Here is a 25,558-nt window from a genome sequence, read left to right as displayed (position 1 = left end):
GGTACAATTTAAACTTAATTAGAAACCAGAAGCTCTTATATTTCCACAAGGGGATTGGAAAAGCCTGACAGCAGCAAGCCAAGATAGTGAAACAATTCTATAGCCAAATAAAGACTGTTTAATAACTCAAAGAGACTTTCTTATTGGTCTTAGACGTCTGAATTTTACAAAATTTTACAAAAAAACAAAGGAAGGCTTAACAGGTTAATAAACAAAGGGCCTTAAAAGTAGACGTACACCTAGCAGGCTTGGTCATCAGAGTAATAGCAAATAATCCACATATAAGAATAACCCGAGAAATCCCTGTCCCAGCCTTTCCTGGTTGAAAGGATCCCCGCGCAAAGTTTCAATCACGTGCCGAACCACAAAACGTAGGAAAGCCAGAAGGCCTGTGGCGAATGCTTTAGAGAGCGCCAGCCTGAAGTCCTTAAATCAGCGGTCTCAGGACTTGCAGAAGACAGCCCGAGGTACTGGGAGGGGATATTTTTTGGTGACTTCTTGTTCCTATGAACAGGAAAGCCACAGGAGGGATTTCCTCACCACTTGCTCAGAAACGTAACTCTGGAATTTCTCAGTCTTCCTGAAGATTCTTGCAGCATTCTGGGTTTTTAATGTATAAACACGTAGATGTCCTAAGCAAGTAACTCCCTAGGGCGGAGAGGGGGGGCCAGTAACCTTTGCGGGTGAGTCACGTGCAGTGTGGAAATTCCCTGTGTGCGCGAACCACGCTCAGTGACTCTGAAGAGCCTCCGTGTATTATCCGAGCAGGGTAATTTACCCCCAGGACGTATCTGGGGAACCACTAACACTTGTGTCCTTCGATAGATCGGTTGTATTTCAAGATTAAAAGCACAAAGCAGGAGCTGGGAGGTCCTTGAAAACTGACAGCCAGTTTCCCATTTTTTGAGGGTATTCATTAAAGGCTCCTGTTGCAAGAGAAACAAAATATAGCTTGGGATCGTGGCACAGTGAATCATTTTATGAACACATTAACTCTACTAGGGAGCATGTGAATGAAACCAGAAAATAATTGGGAGACATGGGCCATAGCTCCCCAGGAAAAGTGAGCATTCCTGTCTTGCCACTTCTCCTCTCCACCAGCATGTTTTTCACAAGTGTGACAGGACGGAAGGACTTGGGAGACACCACAGTAAGTAAAATTTCTTTTACCAAACGAAGCCGAGTCAGGTAGCCTCTGGCATGCCGCAGTATTCTCTGCCACCAAGACCTTTTGCTCCTGCCTTCCTTTATAAGTTTGGAGAACTACTGAAGCCTGTCCCTATTATGGGAAAAGATGAATATTCCCAAAAAAGTTATATATTGTTTCCAACTTTAATTTTTCCTAGTAACAAGCACGGTATTAAAGTACGATGCAGGTGTGACACCCGTGGAGGGCGCTAGAAAGAAATCCCTGTGGGCATTCTGTTCTTGCCTCTCTTTTTTGCATATTGGCATTTTCCCTGGACTTAGGCTCTTTTGTCTACCAACAGGTGCTGGTCTGATCTTTAGAAATGTAACGTTTGTAAATGACCATCATCTAGTTGTTTTGTTTTGTTTTTATTTACTTGTTTATTTTAGGAGGTACTGGAGATTGAACCCAGGACCTCGTATATGGGTAGCAGGTGCTCAAACACCTGAACTACACCTGCTACCCCATCGTCTAGTTTTAAAAATCAAAGAATTAATTCTCTGGCCAAAGTACCATGGCATTTGATAGAGACCTGGTCATTTTCAAACCTCCCCGAGTTTTCAGACTTTTGCAGTAGTTTGCTTTTGGTTTTTTTGCTTTTAAATGCAAGGAAATAGTTTGTGAGAGACGGTGCTCTGTGCGGTGGTGTGAGCGGAGGAGAAGGGCATGAGGGTGCTCTGGTTTGCTGTGCAGCATTCGCGCCAAGGGGGTGATAAGCCTGTGCCAGGCTAAGTAAGGCGTAAGTGAATACAGTGTACGGCCAGGATTTCTGTATGCTTACAGATTCGCTGTGCTCATCATAGCCAAGCATCTTCAGTACCTCACAAGGGCATCCCCACTGCCACGTGTGCTTGCTGAGTTACAAAAGGACAGTTCAAAAGCTTTGCTCCAGGGAGTGAATGTGGCTCAGGCAGTTGGGTGCCCACCCCCCACACGGGAGGTCCTGGGTTTGGTTCCCTGTGCCTCCTAAAGGAGACAAGACAGCGAGCAGACATCAGACAGGAACAATGAAGCAGACAACAAGCGAAAACAATGAACAGACAATGAGCAAGGGCAACACGCAAGACAACGAGCAAACAATGAGAAGACAGCAAGCAAAAACAAACGAGCAGGGAACAGATGTGGCTCAAGCAGTTGGGTGCCTGCCTCCCACACGGGAGGTCCTGGGTTCAGTTCTCAGTGCTTCCTACAGAAGAAACAAACAGACATTGAGCAGACAACGAGCAAAAACAACAAGCAAACAGATGAGGGAGCCATCGGGGGGCGATGAGAGTGAAGCTTTTCTCCATATGTTAGGAAATAACTTTAAATTCTTCCTTCCTTCTGGGTTGGGGGCGGAGCTCACACACCCACTCCCTCTCCAAACACAGGTTGCTGCTACTGGGGCAACCCTTCAGCCACGCAAAGGTCAGGCTGTCCTGGCCACTCCCAGAAATTAGCCTCCTATTTCCTCTTCCTCTACAACAGGCCAGAACAAAAGCTGATGATGCAGGCAATTATTAAGCCTGAAAATGAAACAGCACAAGGAAAACAAGATTTCTCTTTTACCCAGATGTTGCAAAACTTCAAAATAAAAAATACCTTCAGCCAGAGATGAGCTCACAGAACTCAAAACTGAGCTTAGTAATTCCAGGAAAGCAGGGCGGCGAGGCAGATGTGCATTCCTGTGGGACTGTCTTCTAGCTCTGCTCTACCACTTAGAGCTCTGCGGTCTGAACCTTCTCATCCTCAGGTTTCTCTTCTATGGGGTGGGGCTGATGATATTGTCTCACAACCTGCAGAGCTTGGCGTCTAGGAAGGGATGAGTTCAGGGGCCGTTCAACTTGCAGGTTCAGAGTTAAAGGTCAAAGGTCAGGGGAAACGTCAAATTGGTTTTATCTGCAGGAAAATGCTGATATATCCTAAAGTGCAGTCACAATTAACTAGGGACAGAACACAAACGGAGGAATGTTATCCGTGGGAGAATTATTTCAAAGCATTCCCTTTATCCAAGGAAGTCATCAGTAGGAAAATGCGCACTCAAGCAAATCAGTGCCTGAGCAAATACGCAAAAAAATCATAAAGCCCTTTGAAGCCTAACTGCTGGGACATGATGTCGACAGCCTAAAGTGAGAACCCCCGTTGCCTCTTTTCTATTGTTTTTTAGGAGGTACTGGGGATTGAACCCAGGACCTAGTACGCAGGAAGCAGGTGCTCAACTACTTGAGCTACATCTGCTCCCACCCACTCCCATTGCCTCTTTAGCCAAAAGAGTCATCATTGTTTTGACTTTGGCTGCTTTGTCTTGAAACTCTGGGATGTGGGCAGTACTGATTGTCCTTGGACAAAAGTCCTCAGCAAAATGCCATCGTTCTATTTCACTGCTTCTTCACACACCGCAGGGTTAGCACTAAAAAATTCCTCCAAAAATAGAGAAGGATGCAAAGACAAGACTCGAAAATTTAAACTAAATTCTTGCTACCTCAGGTGGACTTGGAAACAGTGTTTTCCTTGGCATTGGTCATTTCCAGATTAGCCATGGTTTTGCAGGACAAGGTGAAGCCGAAGATTACTTGTGCCAGCATGTCCAGGGCACGTAGCTCTCGGCTAGCTGCACATGCCGCAAGTATTTGTTCTTAATGGTCGCTGCTCTTACACACTTTTCCAGTCTTTTCTAAAGCCGTCACAACCAGCACAGTGGCCATCATAATTTCCTCATCATCCCAGATGGCTGAAATATTTGCAAAAACCCCATCTACCAGGAGGCAATATTCTGTCCGCATCTGAAGGCAATCTTAGATGAAGCTCAGAATAGAAAGAGGGGGTGATGTGAAAAGACCTCATCCACACTTTTATTATCATCAATGTATGAAAAGCGGTAGGGGGTTGGGGTGGGGGCGGCAGGGCAGCGGGAGAGCGCAGTCATCTAGCATGTGCTCTGACGTTCAGGGCTGGGCGCACTGGCTTTGTCATTGAGCTGCTAGGACACTTTGGTAAAGTCGTCCCTTTCTGGTGTCTTCAGAGATGAGTCAGAGGGCCGAGTCTTAGTTAAAGAGACATTCATTTCCCCTTTGATTACCGAGATGAGTTTGAAGCTTTGTTTTTATTTTATTTTTTTAAAGATTTATTATTTATTTCTCTCCCCTTCCCCCCGCCCCAGTTGTCTGCTCTCTGTGACAATTTGCTGTATGTTCTTCTGTGTCTGCTTGTATTCTCAGTGGCACTGGAAATCTGTGTCTCTTTTTGTTGCATCATCTTGTGTCAGCTCTCCATGCATGTGGTGCCACTCCTGGGTGGGCTGCACTTTTTTCGCGTGGGGCAGCTCAATGTGGGGCACGCTCCTTGCACATGTGGCTCCCCTACGCGGGGAACACCCCTGCATGCATCAGCACTGCACACGGGCCAGCTCACCACATGGGTCAGGAGGCCCTGGGTTTGAACCCTGCACCTCCCATGTGGTAGGCAGACGCTCTATCAGTTGAGCCAAATCCGCTTCCCTGAAGCTTTGTTTTTCTTGTTTTCTTGAGTAAAACTCTCATTTCAGGAAAGGCAAGGAAATCCCTGAAGGCTCTACATTGAATTTCCTTTTAAAATTCAGATAACTAATACAATTCATCCTCCTGAAATTGCTCATAAAGAGGAAAACTTCACGTAGGGGGCCTTGGGGTCAAGCAGCATGTGCCGAACCACAAGGCGAAGGCCCTCACAACCACGGCGCGGGTGAGTCTCAACTCCCGCGTGGCTCTGCCACACGTCATCTATGCCCAGTTAGTGCTTGCTGAACAGTAAAACCCCTTTGGTTAAGGCAGTGGTGTTTGTCAGGGCTGGTGGCAGTGCCTGGCCCACGGCCATACCTGGAGGAAAACCCCCAGTGGCTCAGCCCACCCAGAGCCCCCCCAGCCCCCCAGTCCCCAGGCACATCGTTCCTGGGGGGTCAGACCCGCCAGGCGCGTCACCTGCCAGGACCAGCACCCCTGCTCTTCTTCGTCCTCTGGCAAGGACTGGAAGCCGTCAGGGCAAGCTCCTCTCCCTCCTCCCTGCCGCAGATGCCCGGGGCAGCAGGGGACTTAAATGTCGGGATGCCTGCCGCAGCCTGCAGTGGCAGCGGGAACCAGCTTAACTCCACTTCCCGAGTTTGGGGGAGCAAAAACCCAACAGAAAACCCCCAAAAGTTCTCCACCTGCGACCTCCCTCCACCAGTCCGAGAAACTGATCACACGCACAGGCACACACGTGTCCTTTCTCCCTCTCTCAAGCAACCCTGCTGCTTAGCTTTCAGAGTCTATTTTCAGAAAAGTTTTCCTGAATGCATCATGTACCAACCAGAGATATTACCTGACGCTTCCTTAGATTTGTTAGAGAGCAATGGAGCTGAGGTATCTTACCAACACTACACTGGAAAAGCACACAAGCATAAAAAGAGAGAGAGAAAAGGTCTCCGTTTGTTTCAAAAGGAGAAGGGTGCCACGTGTGTTCTCCTAACTTTCTCCCCGTCTCAGCCCGCATCAAAGGAAAATGAAAGGGAATGCGCTCTGTCTTTCTGAGTAATGAAAAACCCAGTGTTTCCCACTTTTCAGTGCATAGTCCCTTTTGAAAAACTCCTGGTTAGACAGGCATAGGTTTTAAGAACTAAAACTGTACTCTTCTGAGTCACTTAAGATAATCAACCTGCTCGTTCAGTTTTAGGTTTTCATAAAAACCACTAACTTTGCAGCCTCAGCAAAACCTCCAGTCTCTAAAAATATATCAAGGATATGTGTTTTCCAGGGGACTACTGCAATTGAAATGGAAAAGGAACCAAGACATTGAATGTCTAATCTAATTTCCACTTAGGTTCTGTGGTTGACGGATGGATGGATGGATGGATGGATGGATGGATGGATGGATGGATGGATGGATGGATGGATAGAGAGATAGAGATAGGTACAGCAACAGTCTCTCAAAAAAATAAGATGCTGCAGTTAGAAGAAGGCTTTGCGATGATTCAGCTCAAGGATCTCTTTTTTACAGATGACAGAGTTGAGGCATACACTGATGATCATTTGCAAATGGTTATCTAGCCCTCCAAATTGTGTCACAATTCATGACGAGGGCTAATTTTAGAAGCAATACACAAATATTTGCGAGAAGAAATCACACACATTGGGACTTGGATTTTCTCCCGTATTGCTATTTCTAGCCATAGGTGACTAACAAAAACATTATAATAACTAATCAGCTACTGGAGCTCTCTCATTCTCTCATGGCAGTCTTGAAGATAGGAAAAGAGGTGGAGGAAAAAGACAAGAAAGGAGCAAAGTGGATGGGATTCAGGAGCAGTTTACCTAATCCCAGCTTTATGAAGTTTTGGTTTACTCCAGGATGACGTGGGTATACGCATCCCGCCGGATGTTTCTATAGCTTGGGCCAGGTGAAGGCTGAGCCATGTTCCTAGGAGGCGTGAGTTAGCCCCAGCATTAGAATGCCCTGGCTCGCTCTGATTTCCCTTCTTTCAGCAGCTGGGCCTTTGCTTTGGGGTCCACTGACATGGAGCAAGGCCGCTTCCAACTTTGTTGGGAAGAACTGGAATCCACATTTGGAGGATTTGTGTGAGGCAAGGGAGAAGAAGGGACATTTAATCCCTTACCATTCATCATGTGCTGTAGTGGAAAACTCATAAAAGATAGCAATGCTTACGCTTCTTTCCAAAACTGGCTTTTGTCTCTTTCTGTCTTGAGGGCTGAGGGGCAAGAGGAAAGATACAATCATGCTGAATACATGCTTCCCTTTGCCTTCTTCCTTATAACTGTGCCTACCTTTTTTTTTTAATATATATATATAATTTAATTCAGCATCTTCAAAAAATAAGTTGAACGTTTCTCCAGAATTTTTTTTTTTTTTTGAGAAGAGAACGAAAACAGATGCAGCCTGCGTCCCCACGTCCTCGGCACAGCCGTCGTCTACCTCGGAGCCCGCCCTGTGGAAATCACCTGCTCCTTCCAGTCTCATCCTTTTTCAGAATGCGAATGCTCCGCAGTCTCACCTGAGGGGAGGGGTTAGGTGCGATTCACAGGACCCTAAGTAGAGATATTTCTGCTCAAATATGAATATGTTTAGAATTTCATTTCAAATCAGTGGAGAAATACATGATTCTCTCCAAGAGGTACATTTGAAAGAGAAGGAGAAGACGAAGTTTATTTTACAGAAATACTCAGCACATTTAGGACATATGTACAAGGATGGTCCACAATGTGGCTTATCTCTTTAAAGACAACACAATTCTCTGGGCAAGGCAAGGCAAAATATCCGGTAACTTAGCAACATAAACAGAATAGAGCCAGCCTCGCCTCACGGTTTTCTCTTGGACGGGACTAGTCAGTACCACAGCAGAAATACAGTAAAGAAACCTGGACGACTTCCGCGGCCACCGTGAGCAGTCAGTGCCCAGCGTTTGGGCTCGATAACATATACCTGGCCCGCGACTTCCTGACCCACGTTTAGATGCAGCTCGCGTTTCTATCATACGTGGCCCTCAAGGGCGTGCACTGCGTATCGCCTTATAAAGTGCAAGGGTGAACTTAATGCTGAATTTGCACATCGTTTAAATGTCATGGCTATCACTAGCAAAGTAATTTGGGACTTGATTTTTCAAAGAACAGTGCACACTGTTGACACATAAAACTTACTGAAGGTGGATTTAAGTGCTGTATTTGCAACACTGTATCGGGGCTGCACATTTCCGGGAACCAGGTGGAAATCCCAGTTCTCCACTTAGCAGCTGTGGGACCTTGAGAAAGCTCCTTAAACCATCGCAGCCTGCGTTTTCTCGTGAGTAAGGTGGCGCTAAGGATAGTGCTGGCGCCACCGGGTTGTGGCGTGGACTGTGTTCGCTAGTGAATGTGAAGCATCGAGCGCAGCCCTGGCACGTGTGCTGCCGCCTCCTTACGGAGACACCACTGCGGAAGGTAGTTGACCTCGTGCAGCCCATTTGTCCTTTCGTTGTTCCCACTTCTAGGGAATGGTTTTCCAATCATTTAATGACCACTGGTTGTACCACAGTCAGTTGCTCAGTCGTGTTCCAATAAATACTGACAAATGCTTTAGCAGTCTTTTGTGGTCCTTAAAAGACTTCCCTCAAAGGAGCCACCTGACATCTCTGGGACATCTCCCCCTGGACCCTTTTACTTTGCCTGTGCATGTGCTAGTTTTAAAAATCAAATCTATGGCAGGGACTTTGGTTTATTCTTTTTAGGTCCATGACAGAGTTCAGTTCAATTCACTGTCTGAAAAGTTTCCTGTGAGTCAGACTAAAATTTCTCATATTGAACATCTCATTACTTTTTTCTCATATTTGACATTTTTATGAATAATTTTTTGTCGCTGTTAGAGAAGTTAAGTTAGATTTTTTTTTTTAATTCTCAGATTATGCTCCATCTGATCACTCTTGGAGGCCAAGCTTTTGGCCAACTATCTGACCAGCTCAGAATGATGCACATACCTACGTTCTCAGTCTCTTTTTTTCTGCTACTTAGCCATTAAATCCTCCATGATTCCTCCAAGTACTGAAGGGCTTCTCTCAGTTCAGAATCGGCCAGGACCCAAGAAGGGCTGGCCTGCCACTGGGAGACTGCACAGGGCGTGCTGGCCCTAGCGGCTGGGTGGCCTTGCACAGGTGTCTAACCTGCCAGCCTGTTTCCTCACCTGTAACACAGGTGTGTTTTTAATATCTTCCTACTAGGATATTTTGTGGGAATAAAATAAAATAATCTTGGAAAAACAGTGCCTGAGTGCATGGATGTGGCAGAAATACTCTGCGGTCCCTGGGATCAGCACAGAACCCAATGCATACACCACAGTAATATATTCATACGGCAAAACTTCCTTTCCAGGACTTTTCATGCAGCTCACATTCCGTATGTGGCCTGCAAAGAAGTGAACTGTGTGTTACATCGTAAGGTTCAAGTGTGGACTTAATGTGAATTTACATAATACGATGGAATCTGAGATATTGCTATGGCCATTTCGCTCTACCCTGCCCCATTTTTCCCGAAACCAAGGAACAGAAATTAAAGTACTTTCTCAAGTAACTGGAATCCCATTCTAGCTCTGTTGCCACCCTCATTACAGAGGCAACCATACCTACATTAGACCTGCTTTTTCCCACCTCTTCAGATGTTATTTATGAGCACCCTATTTTAAAAACCCACATGTGCTATTTATGCTGTCGCTTCATCAAATACTAGAACATGTATTTCCTTTCATGACTCTGCATACTCAATGTGTGACCTCTACAAGGAGTGAATTTTAGGCAAATTATAAGTAAAACAATTCTTATCTCTTTCCCTTTAGAATTGACATAATCATTACTGAGATTGCGGTAGCATAGCTTTTTCTGAACAAATGTGCATCACCTATTTGGAGTGGTGACAATTTGATGTGGTTTTTGGTTATTGTAAGTGCCCTTTGGGCACTGGTCCAGCCGTCTTCAATGGCGCTCTTGTTCTTTGGGGGTACGCAGCCACATTCTGCTACCCCGCTGTCCTCTGGCTCATTCTAAGGTACACACTGTCAACCCCATGAGAAAACAAAGCGTCTGGCTCCGCGCCCTTCCTGCTAACACTGAGTCATGTTGAAATGTTTCAGAATATCTGTGCCGAGAGTGAGTCCCCATTCAGAGCCATGGGGAAATTTATAGGATCGCATCGTTCACTACCAGATCTCATACTGATTTCCTTCCTGGTTGATCAATTACTTCCTGCCTTTAATACCTTTGCTAGATTTCAATGCTGCCTCTCTCCAGTCAGATTTGAAAGTTATGATGATGTCATCAAAATAGAGCACTGGTTTACAGCCGGTTCTGGTTTGTGTATATAAAATAGAAAGTGTGAGTCGTGACATGGCCTCTCCCTGTGAAAGGCTGTTCAAGTCCTTCCAGAACTATTTTTGAGAATATGGATTTATTTAAAAATACGTAGTATTTTAAGCACCATTTGCCTATTCCCCAAATACCTGCTGCTTTTTAAGTTGGATGTATATTATAAAGGAATCCCTAATCATTTAGGACGCATACTTTAATTGATAAACTACCTCTACAAATAGACCCTCTCAGTAAAATCAAAGGAAATTTGTAATCAATAATTAGCTGCTTAGCTGGTGAAATCAAGATTATTTTTTCTTAACGTAGCCAGACAAAAATGGAATTACCTAATCATTCTAATTATTAAATCAAGAGTTCTGTTTGGAAGGGGATCTCAACAAAACACAATTTTCCCCCAGAATTTAAACTTCAAGATTGTATAGTATTTTAGAAAGCTATTTTAGAAATCTTTGACTAAGATTCTTATATAGATAGTTGTGTTAATGGCAAACCAATATAGGAACTCAGGAGAACATCTCACGATGCTGGTAAAGTCACCCTGTCACCGTCCTAAATCTCCTTTTAAAGAGTGACAGGATGAAGGGTCCGAGGTGTGATGGCTCCGACCCTCGGCTAGCTGCTAGAACGTGGTCAAGCAGTTACCTGCTGCATTCTTGAAAGGAGAAGCAAACCCACACTGGACAAGCCAGAGCTAAGACAAACAAATGGTTTAAATTGTCCCATCGGCCAGAGGATGCCAGCCACTTCCAGCTGGACCGGTCTTCGTGCTGTCCTCACCCCCGTCTTGGGGTGAGCAAGGCCTCCTGCGTGCTCAGCACCTGCAGCGTTCACCTTGCCAAGTCCTTCCTTCTCTGGAGGACATTACATCCACTGAGTTGTAGACACGGTGGCAGAAATTATTGTCCTCAAGCTTTCCTAATATAAGCAGTTGATATCGGCCTTCAGAATATATTTACCTGGGAGTGAATTCAGCAAAAATAAACACAGGAATAATAAAAATCAATGTATTCTGGAACAAATCTGCCAACCTGGAGTTTTCTCCAGATATGGTCGCACTGACCTCACAATTGATAGGTAGCTGTGATCCTCCCAGACCCGGGAACACATCTTCTTGGGTTGGTTCTTGAGGAGCTACCTGAAGCTCGTGTTCCTCTCGTGTGTAAACTCTGGAGGCAAAACCCACCCCGTGGTGAAGACAGAGCGTCAGGCCCTTGGAGGCCCTCACACGTGCGTCCCAGCTGCCTTCTCTGGCAAGCTCCAAGCTACACCATGTACTCTGGGATTGGAATTTTTTTTTTCTTCCGTTGGTTTGTAAACAGGATTGCACAAAAATCCATGCAAATCAATTCTCCAAATCAGAATTTGCTGAGCTAGAAAGACCATTAAATTAGATATGGGCTGCCTTTCTTGATGGTGGGAGGGTGATGATAGAGCTGTGCAAAATAGTTCTCTAAAAAAAGAAAAGATGAGCAAGCACACTGTTCATTTCCATTCACCTGGACCTGTCCACGCCTGTGTACCTCCTCTAATTGTCCTTGTCTACTTGTCCACCCCTAGCAGTTATTCGGTTATTCACGGGTAGCTAGTCATGAAAGGGACATTTGGTATTGAAACATCTCATTGAAGATACTTCTGCGGTTTATCATGATACCCTTTTAGCAATGTTCTATCAGCTTGAATTGTATTAAAATCCAATCAGGGAAGCAGATGTGGCTCACGCAGCTGGGCTCTCATCTACCATATGGGAGGCCCAGGGTTCTATTCCTGGGGCCTCCTGGTCAAGGCAGGTTGGCCCGCACTGTGGAGAACTGGCACAGCAAGATGACGCGACAAGGGGAGATGCAAGGAGAGAAAGCGAGAGACACAGCAGACCAGGGAAGTAAGGCGAGTCAAGCAATTGAGTGCCTCTTTCCACACCAGAGGTCCTAGGATCAGTTCCCGGTGACTCCTAAAGAGAAAAACGAGAAGAAAAGAAGCAGGCACGGAAAGGACACACAGCGAGTGGACACAGAGAGTAGACAGCTAGCGAAAACAACAAACAAGGGGAGGGAGGGCGATCCAATCAGTACATGAGCATGATCCATTCTTCAGGTGCCAGTATCTTGCCGAAATTCTGAACGGAAATATATTTTCAAAGTAATCGAATCAGCCAACAGAAATGGTAACAGATGTTAAGCATTCCCCTTTTGTTGTTGAGACCCAGGAATCCCAGTACAAGCCAGTCTCGCTGGTTTCAGAGAATCCCCAGAGCCACTGTGCGGATCCACTTGGACAGGGTTTCCAGGATCCTACCGCTGTGTGGCCTGGACTTGTCTCGGTCATCTGATACACCGATCTTCACACCCACACAGACCCGCGAGCCGAAACCAGCCGAGCAGGCGAGCAGGCAGCGCAGCCTTCACCTGGCTCGTCCCTGGGAAGCCCTCCCTGCCCCTCACGTAGGTCAGACCTGCCCTTCCTGCAGCCCCCCAAGGAGGCCCGTCTTCCTCTGTGAAGCTCGTTCGTAGCCCCTGCAGCCCTTTCGCTCTGGACGGGATCCACCCCTGCCCTGGAGGACGTAATGCCCTGCAGAGCTCCGGGCACCCCTCCTTCCTGGGGACCTCTGTCCGCCCTGCCGCCCATCGCCCCTGGCTGGGAATCTGTTGGTAAACCTTTGGTAAACGAGCAGTGAGAGAAGGGGCCGTGTGGGCTCCAGCGAGGGCCTACCTGTGCTCTGTGTGCCCCGTGGTTGTAGGACCTGAAGGGCAGCATGACAGTTGAACAGAGACCCCCGGCCGTGCCGGTAGGGGGTGCAGCCGTCGAGCCCCTGTCGTGGTGGAGGGGCTCATAGGTCAGCCGTTAAAGTGGCTATTCGGTCACTGACAGATTACGGAGACTCTAAAGATTCCAGAGAAGATATTTAGGTCAGCCCTTGGTCCTTGTCAGTCTGGGTGGAAATCCGGCAACTTTGTGAACTAACCTTCTGTGATGGGTGTGGTGTTTTACAACAGAGGAACCAGCACATAGGAATTCCTTATCATCGATGAATCGAATTTCAGGGAAGGACACATCATACGGAGACTGTGAAATTATTTTCCTGGGTGGTCAGAGTAGCACAGAACCCAATATGGAGCGCAGCATCAGCTGGAGTGCAGTTTAATCACTGCACTTTCTGATCGTGGTCTTGCCTCAGAGAAATTAAATTTTACCTTCTGTTCCTTCCCTAAAGTACGAAGTATGTGTGTGTTTGCGTGTCCTCCACACGCTCCACCGCCCACTCGCGTCCACCTTCTCTTCGCACGAGTATGATGTCACTGAATTGCAGAAATGTTTACCGCTGCGGGGAGCTAACTCGAGTGACCCAGGGCAGGGCCGCTGCTCACAGGACAGGGCTTGGAAAATGAGCGGGGGCGGGAACGCCAGGGCTCTGACAGGGCAGCAGCGTCGTGGCGGCGAAGGCAGCCCCAAGCAGCAGGCTGGCGAGGGGGCCGCTTGCACTGGCCAGGGCCGGGACCTTTGCTCTGGGCCGGCGCTGGAGGAAGCCCCGGGGCGCGGGTTTGCTTCTGCCTGGCCTGTAGAGCTTTGCGCAGTGGTCACGTTTTGCTGCTGACTTACCTGCTGGCAGCCAACGGCAGGGTGGGTGGGGAGGGGAGGGGAGGGGTTGGCGGTGCTCGGCTCTGGGGTAAAGTGCACTGCAGGCCTCTGTCCCTGGGCAGGGAGCTGCGTAGCACCCAAGGGGCGTCCAGAAACCCCCTGGGCACCCTGTGTCCCCCTTGAGCGTTCTGTCGCCCGTGAGGGGGGCAGCTGGGGGGCCAGGGCCCCTCCCCCAGCTTCCTTGAGTCTCCAAGTGCTCCAGGTACCCACCCCCCCAAGGCCCTCTAGGTTTCGGCACTGGCCCCCAAAGTACGGAGGACGTTTTGCGAAGCCCTTTCCCCCTCGTCCTTGTCCTCTTGCTGACAGTGTGTCCCGGCTGCGGTAAGCCACTGGGGCGCAGGTGCTGGCGCGCAGCGTCCCCTGCTCCTGCCCCCGCCGCCCCGCCGCCTGAAGAGCGCAGCGGGCAGCAGGCACCGTCCACGCTGTGCAGGTCCCGCGCACATGGGCCGCCCGCGCCGCGCCAGGCCGCGGGGACTGCCCTGCCGGCCTCGTCACCCAGGCCCCAGCGAGTGGACAGTCAGCCCGCACGGCGCCCAGCGCTGTCACGGGTGCCAAGGCCGGCGGGGGGCGCGGCCCCTCGGCGCTGCAGGGCCTCCCAGCCACGGGCGCCTCCCCGGGCACCTGCCCCTCTCCACGGGCGCCGGAGGAAGCCTCGGAGCTGCGCGCCGCTGCACCTGGCGGGCACTGCTTCCGACAGAATGTGGGTACAGGTGCGGGGCTGGGACCCTGCCTCCCCAGGGGACCCCAAGGGGAGAGCAGCGCGCCTTGCCCGCGGGGGCCCACGCCCTCCCACCCAGGGTCCGGCGCCCGGAGCCAGGGAGGCGCTGTCCTGCAGCGGGTGGGTCAGCCAGGGGCAGGCCCAGCCCGGGCAGGAGGGAGAGGACAGGGAGGTGGCCGGAGGGCTGGCAGGGAGAGGCCGCCGCAGGCGCTGCGAGGGCCGGGGGGTGCGCAGAGAGCAGGCCCCGGCTCCTGGGGAGGGGCCGGGCAAGGCGTGAGCCCGCAGGGGCTGGCCGTGGGGGAAATGGGTGGACGGAGCCCCGGAAGTCCTCGTTGATGGGCAGGGGAAGGAAGCCTGCGTGGCACTGCCCTGTGCTGACTAGGTTGTGAAAATGATTTCAGATACCCTGCAGGTGCCGGGATTGCGTGTATAATATGATAGCTACAAATACATTAAAACTGTGTAACGTGAAAGGATGTATACGTACAGTGTCCCCCAAGGGTGGGCTCTTTCCATCGTCCCTTCTGGGGCCAGGACTGGGGGAGGGGAGTCAGTTTGCTCTAGTCTTCATTTAAATTTAGATTTTTTTAGATTACGGATTTTGTGGCATTTTTTGTTTGTTTTTTGTGTTTTTCATGGTTGCCCTCAGTAGATCCCTTGATAACTGTGCCTGAGGCACCCCTTAAACGTTGTGCCCAAGGCGACCGCGTCACTCACCCCGCCCCGGCCTGCGCCCTGCTTCCTTCTTACCTTCCGTTGTGTGCCTAGCACCCTAAAAACAGGAGGAGAGGAAGGACACAGGCCACCCCAGGTCCCTCAGGCCCAGCTGAAAAGATCAGGGTGCCACCACCAGAAGACATCTGTGTATTCCGAGAGTGCTTTAAATGATCCTTGGATGGTCCTTTATCAGATGTGTGGTCTGCAAATATTTTCTTCCACTCTAGCTTGTCTTTTAACCTTTTTTTTTTTAAAGCAGTTTCATTGAGATGTATTTCCATACTATACAGTCCATCCAAAGTATACTCTTTTCAACTCTTAACAGAGTCTTTGGCAGAGCAAAAGTTTTTCATATGATGAAGTGCAATTTATCCATTATTTCTCTCTTGATGTTATGTCTAAAAACTCTTGACCAAGCTCCTTAAGTTTTTGAGTATAATGAAGTGCAATAAAAAATTTATCCACTATCTTTCTCTTGATGTTATGTCTAAAATCTCTGGACCAAGCTCTTGAAGGTTTTCTCTTATGTTATCTCTACACACAGTACAGTTCTGTGTTTTGCATTCACACCTACCGTCCATTTGGAGTTAATTTTTGTAGGAGTGCGATGTTGAGGTCCATACCCATTTTTTTTGCTGTGGATGTCCCATTGCTCCGTCTCGTTGAAGACTCTGCCTGGTCTGAAGACTGATTCTAGAGCTACAGTAACTGAGAGTCTTTCTTCCTTGCTGGTCTGCCCCTAGTAAATGTCAGTCATTGCGACATGGACATGGTGCAGGCTGAGATGAAGGCCGTCACTGCGACATGGACATGGTGCAGGCTGAGATGAAGGCCGTCACTGCGACATGGACATGGTGCAGGCTGAGATGAAGGCCGTGTCCCCTGTTGGTCCGGGACCCGCCAGCCATCCAGGGGCGCTGATGGTCTTCAGGAGGCTCGGTGCTGCTCGGGGAGAAGGTGTCCCTTAGCCGCTGCACCTGTGAAAGATGCTCCGCAAAGAACAAACGCTCACTCCTGGGGTAACTCCTGGCAAACCCCCCTGATGGCCACGTTTGTGTCAAGCCAGGAGAATGCCTCACCCTGCAAGGCCACACCAATCTTTCCTGAACAAAAAGGGCTTTGAAACAGGCCCTCGACAAGGCCCCTTGCAGACGGGATGGAAGCGCTCGGGGCAGGTGTCCACTCTGGACCTCCAGCGGCAGCAGGAGCGTCATTTCTTAGGCTTCTGGGGCACATACCAGGGCGTCCAGTCCTGTGGGCAGGCTCCCCCGGGCCGCTGGGAGGACGGTGGAGAAGGCGCTGCTGAGCAGGCCGGCACCGTGTTTCTCTTGGTTATTCACGCGGTGAAGGAGTCTCGTCTACACAGGACCCTGCTCTCTTCTTGGTAGGGCATTGCAGGCTCCCCACAAGGCCGGGTCCTAAGAAGCTCTGCAGATGAACTTGAGCCCACAGAAGCAGAGTAAGCTCCCCCACCTCAGTCTCTCGCCTGGGCTTTGAACTCGAGGCTCTTCAGTGTTCCCGCCGGCAAAGCCGAACTTCTCTTCCAGACCCTCCCGGCAAGCAGTCACCAAATTGCCCCCTGTCTTAGTTAGCCAGGGCCGCTGCGACTCACACGCCATGCTGGTCAAGAACAGGCGTTTACTCTCCTCCGGGGCCCTCGCTGGCCGTCCTCTGCCGCAGGACAGCTGTCTCCGTGCAGCTCGCCCCTGGTTCCTCCTCCTCTGCCTTCTGCCCAGTCAGGGTGCCCGCGTCTCCTCCACATGTAAGGACTTCAGGCACAGCGTCGAGGCCACCCCGTTCCGCCCAGCCTCCTCCACCTGGGTCCTCGGAGGCCCCCGTTACCGGTGGCGTCACAGCCGCAGGCCCGGGGCTGGTCTTTTTGGGCATGTCTTCGTGGGGAACGCAATTCCATCCACCAACTCACCCAGGTCGAGGAGGGGCTGTTTCCACACAAATCTGATGGAAGATCCTCAGTGTCTGCTGAAAGAGAACATTTTGGAGTAGGGCAAAAACAATTTTAATTTCCAAGCTTTTCTCTTCTCCCCAGATGTGCTGTCAGGTGTTGTGAATTATCCCACAAAGGATTCTGAGCCAATCCTAGGCTCACAAATAAGGCACAAGAGAAGCTCCAAGATAGCATCCAGTTCAGTTCACTTTCAAACATCTCTGACCTTACCAGAGTAAGAAATGCATCTTGAAAGCATGACATACACACACGCACGTTTCATGAAGAACACTGCGCTTACAATAGCACTCTGATATTGTCGTCTCTCTTCTATTTCTTACATGTCTTTGCTGTGTTGGTCTCACTCCACTACAGTGAGTTCACTTCCGACTACTGGTTGGGACCCACTGTTGGAAACACCAAAATCTAGTTCCTTCCTCTCATTGCACAGATGAGGAAACTGAGGCCAAGAAAGCTAAGGGATGAACCCAAAGTTATTCAACATTTATAAAGATATTCAGTGGCAGAGTCAGAAAGAGAAAACTGTTACACTGTCACCGATGTGAAGGGAACCTGGCCCATTCTTGGACCCGCAGTAAGTAAAAAGGCAGCCTTTGGACTCACAAATCTGTAAAAGATGAGCTACTCATACACCATTTTCCTTTTCTCCCTCCTGCCATTCCTCCCCAGTTCGTTCATAAGGTTCTTTGTTTTCCTTTCCTTTCCTTTGTCTCCTACCAATGACTTTATAGCCCTTTTGGAGACATACACTAAACAGTTTATTTAAACTGAGCTGATGGCACCCAAAGCTAAACAGGTTACTTGGATACAGAACCACCCAAGAGAGCAAAGCACGTGGCATTCTTGTACAGTTGTCTTCTAGAACCTCAAACGAGGGCTTGTTTTCCAAGGTGTTCATTTCCGTCGGTGCTGTTGGACTCACGGCCCTCACTCTCCCCAAGCAGCTGATGGACCCCTCCCTTACGGCTCTGCCTGCGTGCCTTCTGAAGACGCCCGGTGGGAGTGGGACGCCCTGAGCCCTCGTGCGATGTGCGCATTCCTCTGCAGAGACTTTCACTGTGGTAGACTTGCCCACCGCCCTGTCACCGTGTCACTGCAGAGACTTTGGCTGTGGTGGAATTAACGACTGCACTGTCACCGTGTCACTGATAGCCTGACCTCTCGCGCTCTAAAGGGCTTTCAGAGCCTCGTTCTCACTTCCTTGGCGGCCTCAGACAGTAGGTCATCCTCGAACCCCAGGAGAGGGTTTTCTGTGGATCGTCCTCCTGACTCCTGCACCGTGGCCTCCCTGAGTTCAAGGATGGAGCAGGTGCCTCGCATCAAGGTCGAAGACCCTCTGCTGGAGCGCTTCTTGGGCGAGTGCATTATAAAGACACGCAGTAGAGGTCTCTGACAGGGACCCACAAACGTGCCGCTCGCTGCCTCCAGCCCTGACGAGGCTGCGGCGAGACACCGTCAGTAGCCTGAGTTTTACGGAGCTGCCCGGCACATGTGGAAACTTTTGGTGAGTCTGCTGCATGAACACACTTCCTCTGAGTTAAAAGCTCATTACATCAGCAAAGGCCATTTCAGTATTTACAAGTAAATATGGAGCAGGGAGAGCCATTTATCACTTCCTTGTACGGATCCTGAAATCTCTTCTTCTAGAAAAATTAAGCCAAGCAGAATATTAACTGAAGGCTGAGGGAAGAGAATCCTTTTCTTCCTGGAAAAAAATAAAATGATACTCATTAATCAAAGCTGTGTTTTTAAAACCATGTAAACTAATAATACGATGCAGACAACCATTAATATTTAAGTACACCTAGAAGTCTTTGGTGAAATGAAACCAAGGGTCTCTGTGTGTTACTTAGATGACTCAGTAGGTGACGTGGAGAATAATCTTCCAGTGCCAACGAACACACCAGGTTTAGGAAATGCAAGAAAGCAGAAGGGATTAGGATATACAGGTTGTCAAGATCGAGATCCTAGTGCGTGAAACATGACCAATGGCACAAGGATGTTCATAGCAGCTTTATTTACAATTGCCGAAGGATGGAGGCAACCCATAAATAGCAGAAGAATGGATAAACAAAATGTGGTATACACACACGATAGAATATTATTCAGCCATAAACAGGAATGAAGTTCTGATACACATGACAACGTGGATGAATCTGGACATTATGTTGAGTGAAATAAACCCAACACAAAAGGACCCTGGATGATCTCACTGTTATGAAATATTTAGAACAGGCAAACTCCTGACATCAGAATCTGAGTGGGTGATGGTAGGGAATAGGGACTTAAGCCTTAAAATGTCCATTGTTTCTGTTTAGGACCATGGAAAATTTTGGTAATGGATGGTGGTAAAGACAGCATAGTATTGTGAATGCAGCTCACAGCACTGAATCATCTATTTAACTGTGGTTAACGGGAAATTTTAGGTTGTATATATGTTAGAGAATAAAGTTTGTTTTCAAAAAAAGTCATCGGGGTTTTAAGAGCCCCAGATGACACAGTGGCAGAGGTAGGATTGGGGTCATGTGCATTTAGCCTGAGGTTTCTTCCACTGGCCGTGCCGCAGGAAGTGTGACAAGTTTCTGATTTGTGTGGAAGCATCACAGACCTGCCTCCTCGCAACAAGTGACCCACTTCCTCTAGTGACCTCCCTTGATTTAAGTCTTGCGCCATATTTGGAAACCAGTTTTAATGGGTTTTTTTTAATGCTTACCATGTGCCAGGCCCTGGGCTAAGCAATTTTTATGAATTATCTAATTTCTATGTTTCAGAATTTCCCTGCTAAATGTCTTTGTTTTACATTTGAGGAAAGGTGAGGCTTGGAGAGACTGAGCAATCTGCTCAGGCCACACACCTGGCCAGGTGGAGGCAGGTGCCCCACCCTCGGTGCCCTCCAAGGCTACCCTGGAAGACGGTGTCTTACAACTGGTCAATGTGGGTTGTAAATGGTTTGAAAAAAGAAGACAGTGGGTAACAGTCCAAATAAGGGCGATTACCTCGCTCCCTTTGAGGAAAAAAGGAACCCTGGAAAGATGTTTCCCTGGAGAATGGGGGGAAAAAATGAAAGTGCTTTTTCTGTGAACCAGTTCTTTCCTGGCATGTTGTGGCACAAAATCAACTGTAGTAGAATTCTCTGTGTTTATATGAACTATGGGGTTACTCTGTTTTCCGTACTGCTTTCGTCTCTCCTCTCTTTTACCCCCTTGAAGTGGTGCCCGTGTCCACGCAGGCTCCTGTGCTGGTCGGTCAGTGAGGGCTGGAATTCCCAGCAGCACCCAGCTGCTGAGCGTGCGCAGCTGTGACGGGAGAGAGAGAGGCGTGAGAGGCCTGCCCTCAGTGCCAGTGGAACTTGTTACCTCTTTGTTTTCTCTTCTAAGATACAAAAATCCCTCTTTCCTTCTCTCCCTCGCCTCTCCCTCCCTTCCTCTCCCTCCCTCCCTCCCCCCTCCCCCCTCTCTTTCTCCCTCTCTTCCCTCTCTCCCTCTCTCCCTCTCCCTGTCTTCTCTCTCTGTCTCCCTCACTGCCCCATCCCACCCCCATCTGTTCCTCTCTCCCTCCCTCCCTCTCCCTTTTTCCCTCTCTCCCTTTCTCTCCCCCTCTCTCCCTCTCTTCTCCCTCACTGCCCCATCCCACCCCCATCTTCTCTCTCCCTCTCTCCCTCGGTGCTTGCTTTCTTTGTACACATCCTAATATTTCTCTTTTCCACAGGCAGGAAATGAGAAACCCCTTTTTTAAGGCATTCAGGAAGTCATCGGGAGTTAGAATGGCCCGTTATCTAATGGTCAGAGTTTACTTAGGCTTTCACTGCTTCCCCTGCCCACTTGGCAAAGAAGATCAGCCCCCCACGCTGAGCCGGCTGCTGTTTGGAGCTGAGCACCCAGGGAGGGACTCGGCGGCCGGGGAAGGGTGCTGAGAGGGCGAGCGCCTCTCCCGAACCCCGAATCTGCGAGGCTCCGTGGAGCTCCGTCCGGCTGACTCCCTGCGCCTCCAGAGTCAGGGGCCACTGCTTTAAAGTAATGTGCAACCTTAAAAAGGTGTGGCCGAGTGTGTTTACTTCCTCCAGAGATTTATGGCCCTTGCTAGGAGCATTCCTACCAAGATCAAACTGTGAGGAAGCAGGAAGCGCGCAGGGCCACTGTGAGGCTGTGACAGGTTGGGGCTCCTTTTGGGTGTCGAGCGTGAACCGGCTCTCACCCCTTCCCACCGGGCTCTCAGCGTCGCTCAGGGCCTGCAGGGGCGGGCGTGGGGCAGCGGGCAGGAATCTGCACAGGGGAGCCCCGGGGCATTCCCTCAGCCGGGAGGGCAACCTGCCCTCCTTCCCCGTGGGGAGGCCACAGCGGGGCTGATCCTGGAACTTGGGGTCTTCGCACTCCCTCAGGCAAAGGGGAAGGCGTGTGTGTGTGTGTGTGTGTGTGTGTGTGTGTGTGCGCGCGCGCGCGCGCGGCCCATTGAGGCCGGCCTGCAGGGAACGCAGTCGATGGAACTGGTGGTTTCCTTCCTCAAGTCCTGCTGGAACGCGGGGTGGTCAGACGCTCCCTCCCATACCTCTGGCATCTCCACACCTGCCAAATGCCCGTTCCTTTCCCAAGCTGGACACACAGCCCTGACGAAACCGCAAGTTCTCGAGAGGAACGGCAGGGCCCAGCCCCGGAGAGTTGGAAAAAGAAAACGCCAGCAACAGACGCAGGCAGGCTCTGCATTCTCCTTCCAGGTCCATCTCCCCCGCGGTAGGGCGGGCAGACTCCCGAGGCGTCTGGACATGAACTTCACCACGACGCAGCCCCAGAGCCCCAGAGCAGACCGGGCGGCTGAGGCCCTGGCAGCAGGTGACGCACACTGCCAGCCTCCCGCCGGCCTCCCGCGGGGAGCTCCCCTAGCAGAGCGCCGCAGCCTGCGGGTCGTTCAGACACGCAGGGCAGTGTCAGTCATTTCAGTCGGCCGCCGGCACCTGGCACGTGGTTTTGTTAAGCTAATCATTCGTCACAATACCAGTTACAGGGGTCGCCCAGGGCAGGTGGCCTTCACGGTCATCCCCCGGGGGTCCCTGCAGGACCTGCCCTGGGCTCAGCCTGAGGACGTCATCCCCGGCCACCGTGGAAGCCCCTCTGTTCTCCGTGTGGTCAGCGCCACTTCTTTAACGCCGACCCTGTGTTCTCGGGGGAGTGAGAGGCCTTTGCAGATTAGGCTGAAATGTTCTAGTCTCACTCCCTGCCCCGCTGAAGAGGAAAAACAGCCAGCTGTGGAAGCCGCCAGCTGGCTGCCCACGCCCCTCCTTGCCGTCTATCTCTCCCCTCCCACTCCTTCCATCATTTTTTTTTCCTTTCTCCACTCACTTATTTATTTTTTGGACTATGTTTTAATTTCATGAGACAAAAATCCTCATCTTGGTAAGAAGTTCCACTGTTGCAAAGAGTTAGAGCGTACAATCCTCAAATCTTCCTGGCACAGGATTAACCACTGTTAAGAGATTGGAAGGCATCCCTCCAGAATTTTCTACACACCTATATGTAAGAATAACAATACGAGGTCCCGTTTTTGTTTAATTTTTTATACAAAGGAATGCATATGATACATCCTGCTTTGTAACTTACCGTGTTTTAAATTCGTTTTCCTTTACTTGAGATCTTTCCAAATTGCAATGGATGCAAACTAGCCTCATTTCTGTGAGTGTGGCCTTCTGCATCCTGACACTATGGAGGAGCATTTTGGTAGTCCGGATTTTCTTAGTGGGCAGTGGACATATTTATGCTTTCTTTTTTATGCTCAAATGGATTTCTCCAGAGGAAATCTGGAAGAGGAAGTATGTTTTTAATGGTATTTTCCATTAATTTTTTTTAAGCTTTGAATTGTACACAAAAACTGTAATACAGCTGAACATTATCTGGAGCCCAAAATTATCAAGATTTTTCCCCCTCTTACCATCAAGCCTTCCATCAAAATGACTTCCGAAATATTTTTAAAACAAATCCAAGAAACCGTGTCATTTTTCCTCTCCATACTTCATCATAAATCTCTTAAATGATAACCTAAAAAGTTAACCATAACTCTACTATGTCTTCTAATAGTCAATCCCACGCTAATTTCTCCAGCTGTCTCAGAAATGTCTTTTTTGCTGTTGGTTTATTTGAATTGTGATCCAGAAACTGAGCCGGCTCCCTGCCTTTCATTGTATGTCTCTGGGGTCTTGATCTAGAGAGCAGCCTTCCCATGTCTGGGGGAAGCGCAGAAGGCGTATGCTGTAGCAGTGCCTGAAATTGCCTTGTTGAAGAAACTGCCTGTTTCTTTACATTCACGCTGTAAAGATCCCACATTCAAGAGTTGTTTCGTTCTGTCTTCTTTTCATTCGAGTTTCCCCATCTACTGTCATCTCAAAGTTGCACAAAGCCTTGACTGGAGTCAAATTCAGCTTTTTTGCGTGACTCCTTCCTAGGAGTACTGGGTACTTTCTACTTCGTATTGCATCATGCCCGGGGCTGTGTGTGCACTTTATTTATTTTCTTTTTGCAGCTTTTTTTTTAATGTAAAAAATAACCATAAAGAGTACAGGCTAAAATAGTACAGAGGTTTGCAACACGTTCTCCATATTTTCCTTTTTTTTTAATGGGTTTAACAGTGATTTATTTTTTGTTGTCGTCGTTTTAATTAATTAATTAATTTTTAATGTTACATTCAAAAAAATATGAGGTCCCCATATACCCCCCACCCCCCTCACCCCACTCCTCCCCCCATAACAACAACCTCCTCCATCATCACGGGACATTCATTGCATTTGGTGAACATATCTCTGAGCACCACTGCACCTCATGGTCAATGGTCCACAGCATAGCCCACACTCTCCCACAGTCCACCCAGTGGGCCATGGGAAGACATACAATGTCCAGCATCTGTCCCTGCAGCACCACCCAGGACACGTGTGTGCACTTTAAATTTCAGTGGACAGTGTTTCTTGATTTAAAGAGGACTTAAAACTAGAGAACAGATTTATGTTCAGAAAATAGTATTTGTTTATTAAATACAAATAAGCAAAATATAACATTCAAAAGCAGAATATATGGGGCTAACATCATAAATATAGCAGAGCATCAAAGAAGAGAATATCACTTTAGATTTGAAATCCAGTGATCTCTGACGTGCACAGCGCTTTGTCCACGGATGGACAACCGGGCAGTGCAGAGGGGGGAGTGAGTGGATAAGCTCCCAGGCCCCCTCCCGCCCCCAGGCCCTTCTTCCTCCCACTGCCCTACCAGGACTCCTGCCTCAGGGGACTGTACATCCCAGTTTCCTTGAATTGGTCAGGTTATTTCACACTCAGGTATAATCACCAAATAGAAGATAAAACACAACACAAACGCGTTTAAGCAAGTAAAAAGTAGATGGCTTGGTAAAACCACCGATCTTATAACTTTTGAAAAATACACGTTAGCCCTGATTGAAAAATACACGTTAGCCTTGCTTGAAAGTCAAAGTATAGCCCAGACCTAAACTCGAGATGTCAAGGAAGGGGTGAGCCATGTGTGTCAAGAGAGTGAGAAGCACTATTAGTTTTTTCCAATTACTTCTTCTTTTTTTTTTTTTTTTTTTAAGAACAGCCAGTGCCTTAAAGGAATAAGTCTGGGAATAGGTGAAATAACTCTTCCACAACATTTAAAACTTTTTATTCAAAAAAGAATAAGTAACATTATAAGTTCACAAAACTAAGCCTTGACATTGCAAATAGGGATTCACATGATACTTGTGGAAGAAATCTTGTTTTAACTCAGAAGAATAGAAAAATCCATTCTGATTTTCAAGGACCCAACCCAGAATTGGGGATTTTGTAAAACACAGACCTTTGAGATTTCTTTACCTTGTGGACTTTTCCGCCTGGGATATACGGTGTTCTTCTGTATGAGAAGCCTGTGCCCTGCGCCTCCACCACGAGCTCATTTGATCTTCTCCGTGGAGAAGGTGCCGTCCCCAAGAGGTGCTGTTGCCTGCACTCTCCAAGCTGGTGAGTGGCTTAGCCACAAGTTTTACTCAATTTCTTATTTAAAGTCTGGCATTCGTTCTAGAATATCCTGTTGTAAAGAAAGTGCCCTCACCTTTGCAAAAGGATTCTTTTGAGGTGAAAGCATCCCTAATGTCCAAAAAAGCGCTCTGATGGTGGAGGATGATAAGCAAGCCCTTCCCCGGGCATGAGCTATTATGGGTTAAGAAGTGGTAAGAGCTATCATCTCAAACATTTCTGGTGATCGTAGTTCCTAATGCAGAGAAAGGGGAGTGGGTTGAGGATTCAGCTCTATGACAGAAAGTAGATCTATGGATATAGTATTTTGGGAGTGATCTTTTAAATACAATACAGCTTAGGTTAAAAAAAAAAAGCTAAGTGGGTTGGGCCACTGCTCCCACTCAGAGGAGAGATGACATAACGGCTCAGGATGACACGTGGCCATATGTCACCTCCCCCCAGCCGCCTCTGACACATACCCCACCCTGTGTCATCCCGAGTCTCCTCCTTAG

The 25,558-nt window shown here is 48.8% G+C and overlaps 1 protein-coding gene and 1 long non-coding RNA gene across 3 annotated transcripts in view; one reads left to right on the top strand and one right to left on the bottom strand.

Annotated features, from left to right (window-relative positions):
* Positions 1 to 25,558, top strand: part of EGFR (epidermal growth factor receptor) — a 202,452-nt gene that overhangs the window by 42,845 nt on the left and 134,049 nt on the right. The gene's annotated exons all lie outside the window — the stretch shown is intronic.
* On the bottom strand, positions 7,118 to 13,572 carry LOC101441591 (uncharacterized). Its single transcript, XR_188242.4, has 2 exons — positions 11,086 to 13,572; positions 7,118 to 10,981 (listed from the first exon to the last, which is right to left on the bottom strand). It is a non-coding gene; the product is annotated as an uncharacterized lncRNA (long non-coding RNA).

The sequence above is a fragment of the Dasypus novemcinctus genome, chromosome 5, assembly GCF_030445035.2.
Source record: "Dasypus novemcinctus isolate mDasNov1 chromosome 5, mDasNov1.1.hap2, whole genome shotgun sequence".
Classification (NCBI taxonomy): domain Eukaryota; kingdom Metazoa; phylum Chordata; class Mammalia; order Cingulata; family Dasypodidae; genus Dasypus; species Dasypus novemcinctus.
Note: the sequence above shows the minus strand (reverse complement) of the source record. Positions and strands in the feature narration are given on the sequence as shown.